Source organism: Budorcas taxicolor, chromosome X, assembly GCF_023091745.1.
Source record: "Budorcas taxicolor isolate Tak-1 chromosome X, Takin1.1, whole genome shotgun sequence".
Lineage (NCBI taxonomy): Eukaryota > Metazoa > Chordata > Mammalia > Artiodactyla > Bovidae > Budorcas > Budorcas taxicolor.
This window is the reverse complement of record NC_068935.1, coordinates 36083213-36093180: the sequence shown is the minus strand read 5'-3', so window position 1 is coordinate 36093180 and position 9968 is coordinate 36083213.

Genomic DNA, 9968 nt, shown 5'->3' with positions numbered 1-9968 from the left:
ATTAGAAATTGAACCAATGAAGCATATGCCTCAGCATATCTTTTTAATGAGTCTCTTGCATGCATTAATTTAACTCGCATTGTTATACTTTCATCCTCGCTGGAATGGGTTTTACTGTGCCTTATTTGAGCTCCCAAAGCCAGACATTTAGAAGTAATCTGGATAACCAGAAGATGGCCTGACCCATGCAGCCTACCAAGTATTTTGATACCTAAACTGTCTCTCCAAGGCAAGTGACATCCAGAAGATAAGTAGATGAGCCAAGCAATCTTTGAGATATTTGAACATGGTGGTATCAAGAAGATTCGAATGTTTCTTCATTTTCCATCACCGCTATTCTCAGATGTTTTGCCCTTTGGATCTGGCTTGATTCAATGTGCCTGTGGCCTGTTTGGAAATACTTACAGGTACTTGGCACATCTCCAGGAGATTTCTGGCCAATGAATCAACAACAAATCCAAGATTTTTTAAGAGATAAATATCATATACCTTGATAATTATGCATCAGACATTTATCAGGCGGTTATAAATTTAGAAGGCAACCCTTCCGTACTTCTTGACAGAACTCTTACTTGTTAGTTTAGTCAAGCAAGTGTTTTGACACAATTTCTAACTAATTTCAGTTGTTTTGATGCCCATCCTGGAAAGAGGACCCCCTAGGTAGAGGCTGTCCCAATTATCATAACGAGTTGACATGGTTAGTCCTAAGGTCTGGCTTTCAGGGAGATTTCATTTCCAGATTTCATTAAACTAGCCGAAAGGCACATCTTTTCTGTTCTAATGTCCGCCTACAAACCCGTAGTTATAGTAACCAGGAGCAAATGCTCAGCCTCAAAGGATTATCAGGTTTGAAGGAGTGAACTAGATTTGGCAGCTTCTCTGGTGTCAAAGATGCTTAGGGAGTGACACGCAAAATAGTCCGCTACTCTTTCTCTGCCTTACTTCGAAATGACAGTTGAAATGCCCACTTTCTGGGGAATGCCAGTCTGTCTTCCATGGACCCCCCCCCCCAAAAGAAGGCAGCAAAGAGACAGAAGAAGTAATATGTCAGGTGAGAAGATGTACAGGGTTGATGGTTTCTATAGAAAAGAATATAAAGAGAAGCCTCCTTGTAGAAGCCAGGCCTAGAGCTAAGCTGTGGGGGATGAGTAGGATCTGACTTGGCAGAGAGGAACACATAGTGAAGGCAAGGTGTGAGCAGAGGCCTGGAAGAGAGTGAGAGGCTCACATGACTAAGAGCCAGACCAGGTGAAGCAGATGATCCATATGGCTTTGAGCAACAAAAGGTGGTAGTAAAGATTTCTCCAGAAGGCCAAGATTTTGATTCCAGAACTTTACACAAGGATCTGACTTTCCATTTCCATTTGATTCAGTCCCAGGGATGTGAAATTTGATTGAGGCAGAACCTTAGGCTGAGTAATGGCCCCCAGAGCCTTCCAAGTCCTAATACCCAGTATGTAAGTGTGAAGATGTTACTTCATGTGTTAAAAGACACCTGAAATGAGGAAATTATTCTGAATTAGAGACTACAGATCTCTTCAAGAAAATCAGAGATACCAAGGGAACATTTCATGCAAAGATGGGCTCGATAAAGGACAGAAATGGTATGCACCTAACAGAAGCAGAAGATATTAAGAAGAGGTGGCAATAGTACACAGAAGAACTGTACAAAAAAGATCTTCACGACCCAGATAATCACGGTGGTGTGATCACTCACACTCACCTAGAGCCAGACATCCGAAGTGAGAAGTGGGAAGTCAAGTAGAGAAGGAAGCATCTCTAGGAACAAAGCTAGTGGAGGTGATGGAATTCCAGTTGAGCTATTTCAAATCCTCAAAGATGATGCTGTGAAAGTGCCACACTCAATATGTCAGCAAATTTGGAGAACTCACCAGTGGCCACAGGACTGGAAAAGGTCAGTTTTCATTCCACTCCCAAAGAAAGGCAATGCCAAAGAATGCTCAAACTACCAAACAATTGCATGCATCTCACACGCTGAAGCAGCAGCAGCACACGCTAGTAAAGTAATGCTCAAAATTCTCCAAGCCAGGCTTCAGCAATATGTGAACCATGAACTTCCAGATGTTCAAGCTGGTTTTAGAAAAGGCAGAGGAACCAGAGATCATATTGCCAACATCCATTGGATCATCGAAAAAACAAGAGATTGCCTAAAAAACATCTGCTTTATTGACCATGTCAAAGCCTTTGACTATGTGGATCACAACAAACTTTGGAAAATTCTTAAAGAGATGGGAATACCAGACCACCTGACCTGCCTCATGAGAAACCTGTATGCAGGTCAGGAAGCAACAGTGAGAACTGGACATGGAACAACAGACTGGTTCCAAATAGGAAAAGGAATACGTCAAGGCTGTATATTGTCACCCTGCTTTATTTAACTTCTATGCAGAGTACACCATGAGAAACTCCAGGCTCAATGAAGCACAAGCTGGAATCAAGATTGCCAGGAAAAATATCAATAACCTCAGGTATGCAGATGACACCACCCTTATGGCAGAAAGTGAAGAAGAACTTAAAGAGCCTCTTGATGAAAGTAAAAGAGGAGAGTGAAAAGGTTAGCTTAAAGCTCAGCATTCAGAAAACAAAGATCATGGTATCTGGTCCCATCACTTCATGGGAAATAGATGGGGAAACAGTGGAAACAGTGTCAGACTTTATTTTGGGGGGCTCCAAAATCACTGCAGATGGTGATTGCAGCCATGAAATTAAAAGACGCTTACTCCTTGAAAGGAAAGTTATGGCCAACCTGGACAGCATATTAAAAAGCAGAGACATTACTTTGTCAACAAAGGTCTGTCTAGTCAAGGCTATGGTTTTTCCACTAGTCATGTATGGATGTGAGAGTTGGACTATAAAGAAAGCGGAGTGGCAAAGATTGATGCTTTTGAAGTGTGGTGTTGGAGAAGACTCTTGAGAGGCCCTTGGACTTCAAGGAGGTCCAACCAGTCCATCCTAAAGGAGATCAGTCCTGGGTGTTCACTGGAGGGACTGATGTTGAAGCTGAAGCTCCAATACTTTGGCCACCTTATGTGAAGAGCCGACTCATTTGAAAAGACCCTGATGCTGGGAAAGATTGAGGGCAGGAAAAGGGGACAACAGAGGATGAGATGGTTGGATGGCATCACCGACTCAATGAACACAGGTTTGGGTGGACTCTGGGAGTTGGTGATGGACAGGGAGGCCTGGCGTGCTACAGTTTATAGAGTCACAGAGTCGGACATGACTGAGCAACTGAACTGAACTGAACTGATTCTGAATTATCTGGATGGACTCAATGAAATCACAGGCATCCCCATAACTGAAAGATGGAGATGGGAGACTCAGAGTCATAGTAGATGTGATGATGCTGGCAGAGGTTGCAGTAATGTGATTGCTGGCTTTGAAGACTGAAGGTGCTCCTGAGCCAAAAACTACAGGCAACCTCTGAAAACTGGCAAAGGCAAGGGAACTGGTGCTCCTGTAGAGCCTCTAGAGGGAATACAGCCTTGCTCACACTTGGGTTTTAGCCCAATGAGACCCATTTTGAACTTATAACCTCCAGAACTATAAGATAATAAATCTGTGCTGTTTAAAGCCATAAAGTTGGTGGTATTTGGTATAGCAACAATAGGAAACTAATGAAAGAGGTCTGATAAATAATATCCAAAAGGAACTAAATCAGGGCTTATGTGATCTGATATCTATCTCCTAGGCCACATGGGTGGGAAATGACAAGAATAGGCACCAAAGGTGACATCTGAGGACTGAACGATCAGTGTATTAGGAACCAAGACCCCATGAAGTGATTGCGAGCTAAAAGTACAAATTTCAGTAGTACGGATAACAATTGGAGTATCAAGTAAAGCACCTGCTAATTGTTCTACAGGTAATCCATGCCAGCACGTTATTTTAATCATCAAAACAAGACTATATAAAATATGTTTTCAGTATCCCTATTTTACCTAACTCTGTGTTGCAGATGAGAAAACTAAGTTCAAGGGAAGGGGTGGCTAGGACCAGGGAGAGAGTCAAGGGCCCGTGAATGGAGGGAAAGGAAAGTGTTAGGCGCTCAATCGTGTCAGACCCCATGGACTGTAGCCTGCCAGGATCCTCTGTCCATGGGATTTTCCAGGCAAGAATACTGGAATGCATTGCCATGCCCTCCTCCAGGGGATCTTCCTGACCTAGGAATAAAACCCAGGTCTCCTGCACTGTGGACAGATTCTTTACTGTCTAAGCCACCAGAAGGGGCCATGAAACTAGACTGAAAATCAGGGTGAGGCTCCAGTACTAGCAAGAAACTGTAGTACTAAAGAGAAAACTAAGAGAAAAATCTGAGGGAGGGGCTTAAGAGGAAAGAAGGTCTGAGATTCCAGAGACATGTGTATGCTCAGGACTCATGCCAAATATGCTGGTCCAAGGACGCAGGGCAGCATAAGTCAAACTAGGCCTTGCCTCTTTGTGGGTTGAAAGTTCACTGGGGATGAATACAGCTGGTTGTAGGCAAAGGCTACTAATCTTGAGGCATTCCAGTCTATTGGGCTTGGAAGGGATGATCTCAAAAGCAAACTCCGGCAAAAAAACTCAAGGTACACTGACAAGTACTTCAACTTCCTTCAGCCTCATGTCTTATCATATTTCCCAAAATGGACTCTGTGCTCCAGCCAAACCAATTCCTTTGCCTCCTTTAAGGATTTGCCCCCCAGAAACAAGCAAAACATTCTCTAGTGAGCAGAGGAGAAGTTCTAAAAGAAAATCTCTAGCAGGTAATGGATAATTGTTCTTATAGACCCCAAACCATTTCTACTGAGTTTTTGCTCCTCCCTAAGTTTTTTTCTTCTTTGCATTCTCTTTAAGAACCAATCCTGGTCCTCAGGGTAAGGGGTATGTCAACTCATTTAAGAATTAAAACCAAAGAACCTCCCTCCGCCAAAAAAAAAAAAAAAAAAAATCCCTCGAACTAAACCTTTTCCAAACCTGCCTCACCCACATGCAATCCTCTGAGTTCTAGCCTGAGGGCCATGATCTAATTCCAAGCTGATGGAGAGGGCTGCAGACACTGGTATCTCTGAGCCCAAATGGATCTACCTTCCTGACTCCCTTCAGCATCAGCATCACCTCAGGGGCATTTCTGATGACCCATGCAGTGGCTTCCTCCCTCACACTGCAGAGCAGTCTTGTAAAAGTGTGCCCATAATAATTTGACAGTATAACAATTCTAGATTCATGGAATAACCAAACAGACAAAGAAAGAGCTACTTAGCTGCTAAGTTGTGTCCAACTCTTTTGCAAACCCATGGACTAGCCCAGCAGGCGCCTCTGTCCATGGGATTTCTCAGGCAAGAATACTGGAGTGGGTTGCCATTTCCTTCTCCAGGGGATCTTCCCAACCGAAGGATCAAACTGGAGTCTCCTGCATTGGCAGGTGGATTCTTTACTGCTGAGTCACCGGGGAAGCCCACATAGAATGTTGCTGCTGCTGCTAAATCACTTCAGTCGTGTCCGACTCTGTGAGACCCCATAGACGGCAGCCCACCAGGCTCCCCTGTCCCTGGGATTCTCCAGGCAAGAACACTGGAGTGGGTTGCCATTTCCTTCTCCAATGCATGAAAGTGAAAAGTGAAAGTGAAGTCGCTCAGTCGTGTCTGACTCTTTGTGACCCCATGGACTGACTGTAGCCTACCAGGCTCCTCCGTCCATGGGATTTTCCAGGCAAGAGTACTGGAGCGGGGTGCCATTGCCTTCTCCACCACATAGAATAGTCAGCATTAATTCTAAGAAGACTTCCTTAACCCTGAAAAGCTGGGTCAACTGTCACTGGTGTTCAGTACACCCAGAAGGGCCTCAATTGAGATTATGTGTAGTTACAGAGCTATACTACAGGACTGGAGAGAACAAAATTCATGCAACTTTAAATAGTGTCTAATTACCAGACTACACTACCTGTAGTGTACTATGAAATAATAAACTTAGAAATTCTGTGTAATTATCTTATGAATAGCCTAATTATATTACATTGTATTCTCTGTGTATGTAAAAAGGATTCATTTGTTAAATTTAAACGAACATTTTAAATCCTGTTTTGGCATTGCCTCATCTTTTAAATACACAAGTTACCTCAAAACATAGATGGAAGATGTTTAGCTCTCTCTCAGTCTCTTCAGTTCAGTTCAGTTCAGTCACCCAGTCGTGTCCGACTCTTTGCGACCCCATGAATCGCAGCACGCCAGGCCTCCCTGTCCATCACCAACTCCCAGAGTTCACTCAGACTCACGTCCATTGAATCTGTGATGCCATCCAGCCATCTCATCCTCTGTCGTCCCCTTCTCCTCCTGCCCCCAATCCCTCCCAGCATCAGAGTCTTTTCCAATGAGTCAACTGTTCGCATGAGGTGGCCAAAGTACTGGAGCTTCAGCTTTAGCATCATTCCTTCCAAAGAAATCCCAGGGCTGATCTCCTTCAGAATGGACTGGTTGGATCTCCTTGCAGTCCAAGGGACTCTCAAGAGTCTTCTCCAACACCACACTTCAAAAGCATCAACTCTTCGGTGCTCAGCCTTCTTCACAGTCCAACTCTCACATCCATACATGATCACAGGAAAAACCATAGCCTTGACTAGACAGACCTTAGTCGGCAAAGTAATGTCTCTGCTTTTGAATATACTATCTAGGTTGGTCATAACTTTTCTTCCAAGGAGTAAGCATCTTTTAATTTCATGCCTGCAGTCACCATCTGCAGTGATTTTGGAGCCCCCAAAAATAAAGTCTGACACTGTTTCCACTGTTTCCCCATCTATTTCCCATGAAGTGATGGGACTGGATGCCATGATCTTTGTTTTCTGAATGTTGAGCTTTAAGCCAACTTTTTCGCTCTCCTCCTTCACTTTCATCAAGAGGCTTTTTAGCTCCTCTTCACTTTCTGCCATAAGGGTGGTGTCATCTGCATATCTGAGGTTATTGATTATACTAGCAAGTCTACTTGCCTAACTGCTTCAACCCTGGTTGCACTTTAAAGTCACTTGGAGACTCCTTGGAGTCAAATCCCAGAGCTACCATTAGTTATCTGTGTAAGAAATCAACACTGCATATTCATTGCAGGACTGATCCTGAAGCTGAGGTTCCAATACTTTGGCCACCTGATGTGAAGAGCTGACTCATTGGAAAAGACTCTGATGCTGGGAAAGATTGAAGGCAGGAGGAGAAGGGGACGACAGAGGACAAGATGGTTGGATGGTATCACCGACTCAATGGACATGAGCTTGAGCAAACTCTGGGAGATGGTGAAGGACAGGGAAGCCTGGCATTCTGCAATCCATAGGGTCACAAAGAGTCAGACATGACTTAGTAACTGAAAACAACAAAACCATGGATAGGAGATTTAACTTCCCTGTACCTCAGTTTTCTCATCTGCAAAGTTGGGCTACTAAAGACTTGTGAAGATTATAAGTAAATATACATATGTACTTAGAACTGAAAAAAGTCACCTGGACAAGTTTTAAAACCACTGGTGACTGGGTCCCACATGCACCAATTGAAATAAAATTACTGGGGAGAGGGACTGACGTCTTAAATATGAAATGTTCCCCAGGTGATATGACCCACAATGAGGGCCTAGATCCACTGGTATAGAATTAAGAACTTCTTTTAAGGATGTGCCAAATCTGTTCCATTCTTGGCTCTAGCCTTTAAGCATTCAGCAAACATTTGCCAAATGAGTAAATGGGCCTTCTCTCTATGCTTTCTTATTTCCTTGGGGGAGTCACCCCTCTGTCATTCACTTTCTCATCTTCCTCAAATCAGTGTTCCCCTAACTTGGTTGTGTTTCTAAATCAATTGGAAAGTTTGTTAAAAATTCTCATTCCCAGACTCCACTCCAGATCACTGAATCATAACCACTGAGGTGGAACCCAAGAATTCATATTTCTTAAAACACTTCAGATGATTCTGTCTTGCTGCTTCCTTTGGAAATCACTGCCATGCTGTATGTCAATATCACTCACAAAGGATACTTCCTCTCAGTAGAAAGCTTTTCTGAATTGATTCTACTCTGTTCCAATTCATTTTGTATCTATTTTTCTATAGGTGTTTGAATTTGTGTGAAGATGGGGAAGGCAGAAAAGAATTTCCCCACATAAATTAAATCCTAACAATGGATGTGAAATGGGTTTTCTATTTCATTTGTATGAACTACCTATCCAGCCCCATCACCCAGCCCAATATGAGCCCTTTGGAAATGTTAATGACAATTAGTCAGAGCTAAAAAATCATAGATGGGAACATTCAAGCTTGCCCCCAAGTAGGGTCAGGCCTTTTCCTTCTATCCAACTTGGGAAATTTGTGCCTTTATGCCTGAGGTTAAACTAGGCTCACCAATTTTTTTTTCCCTAAATCTTTGGTCTATTTTTAAACTATTCTTTCTTCTCTTTTGTGCTAAGATTAAATACCTCCGATAAATCTTGACCACCATTCAAACAGTGGCAATAGACTGCATACAGTTTTCTTCTAACTCTCTACCAGAGCTCCTTTGGTCTTCTCCATTACTTTCACAGGTTTGTTTGTTTCATCTCCTAACTAGCTCCTTTACCCCTAAGGAAACAGGCTGTTTTTTGAGAAATATTCATTTGGTAGGCCCCCGGGGAGGCTGTCACATCACCAAGGCTAATGAGTATCCAATTTTTACACTTTTACATTTTTCCTAATTATCACAACAAACACATATTTAGGAAACCAAGAATAGGCTCAGACCTATGATTAGATGGCTATTCAAGGAGTGGGATTGAGAGTCTCTTTTTAAGTAGAGTGTGGGACCAAGCTCCATCCCTTCCCCCATCCAATCAGTGCTCCCTAAAATTATACCACTGTGGATTTATACTTCTGTCCTCACAGTATTTGTGGTCTTTTTATCTTATGGGGAATAATTATGTGATCAATCATTTTCAACTTAGAGAATGAATTTGTCCACAATTGTGTTCTATAATCAAGAGGGTAAACTGAGATCAGGAGAATATGATATATATAAAATTTAGGAGGGCAGAGAACAGGTGGGGAAAAGCAACATAAGTAGGAAGTTAAATGTTCTAGAGACAAATCTACTACCTTCTTCATTTTAAGTAGGTCTGGACTCCAGCAAAACTCCTAGGTTAACAGTAAAGCTAATTCTGCCTTCAAATGCCAACCTAACCAGCCAACCCTCTAATCAGTTGTTGTACTGTCATCTTTCCCTGCATTTTGGAGCACAGGAGTCCCACTCACTACTGAGTACTCTTGTCTATGAGGACAGAAGGAATGTAAGCTAAATACTAAGGTTGCTTTTCTCTTGCTAAGTAAGCACTTCATTCTCTGTTCCCCTTTCAAGGCCAGCAAGGCATACAGTCACATAAGGTTCATGAAACAAAGAAGAGAGTAACGAAAGGGTATGCTGTCGTTCCACCTCCCACTCCTGTGTCCAAGACTTAGGAAATAATTAATTTGCCTCTCCTTCTCAAGAAAATATGTAGACTTCTTGTCATAGGCCATTAGAGACATCATTTTACAACTGCTTCAAAATATTGTACCAGGCTTCAAAGGAGCCCTTGACCAACTGGGAACTCTTCTCCTGCTGATAAGCTTTCCAGTTCCTACAGGTTAATCCATTCTACTGCCTCACAGCCCTGTGTCTGCAACACTGCACACCCACACAGCTTTGTAGGTGAGCAGGGTAAGAAGGCTGTATTTCTTGGTAGTAAGTATGTTATCCCAAATTTAAATCAAAAAACTTCACAAATTTAGACGAGTTCATGAGGAGTCTTTAGAGAATTTATGAAAAGTCTTAAAAAACAAAATCTGCCAAAGCTTAAAGGAGTTTTGGTGATCATCTACCCTACTGATTTTCAAACTTCAAACTCTATCAATTGATCAGTTGATATATATGCACATAAACATTTATGTCAGAGTAGTCTAAAAGACCTAGAGCCCACTAACTCAGCTCTC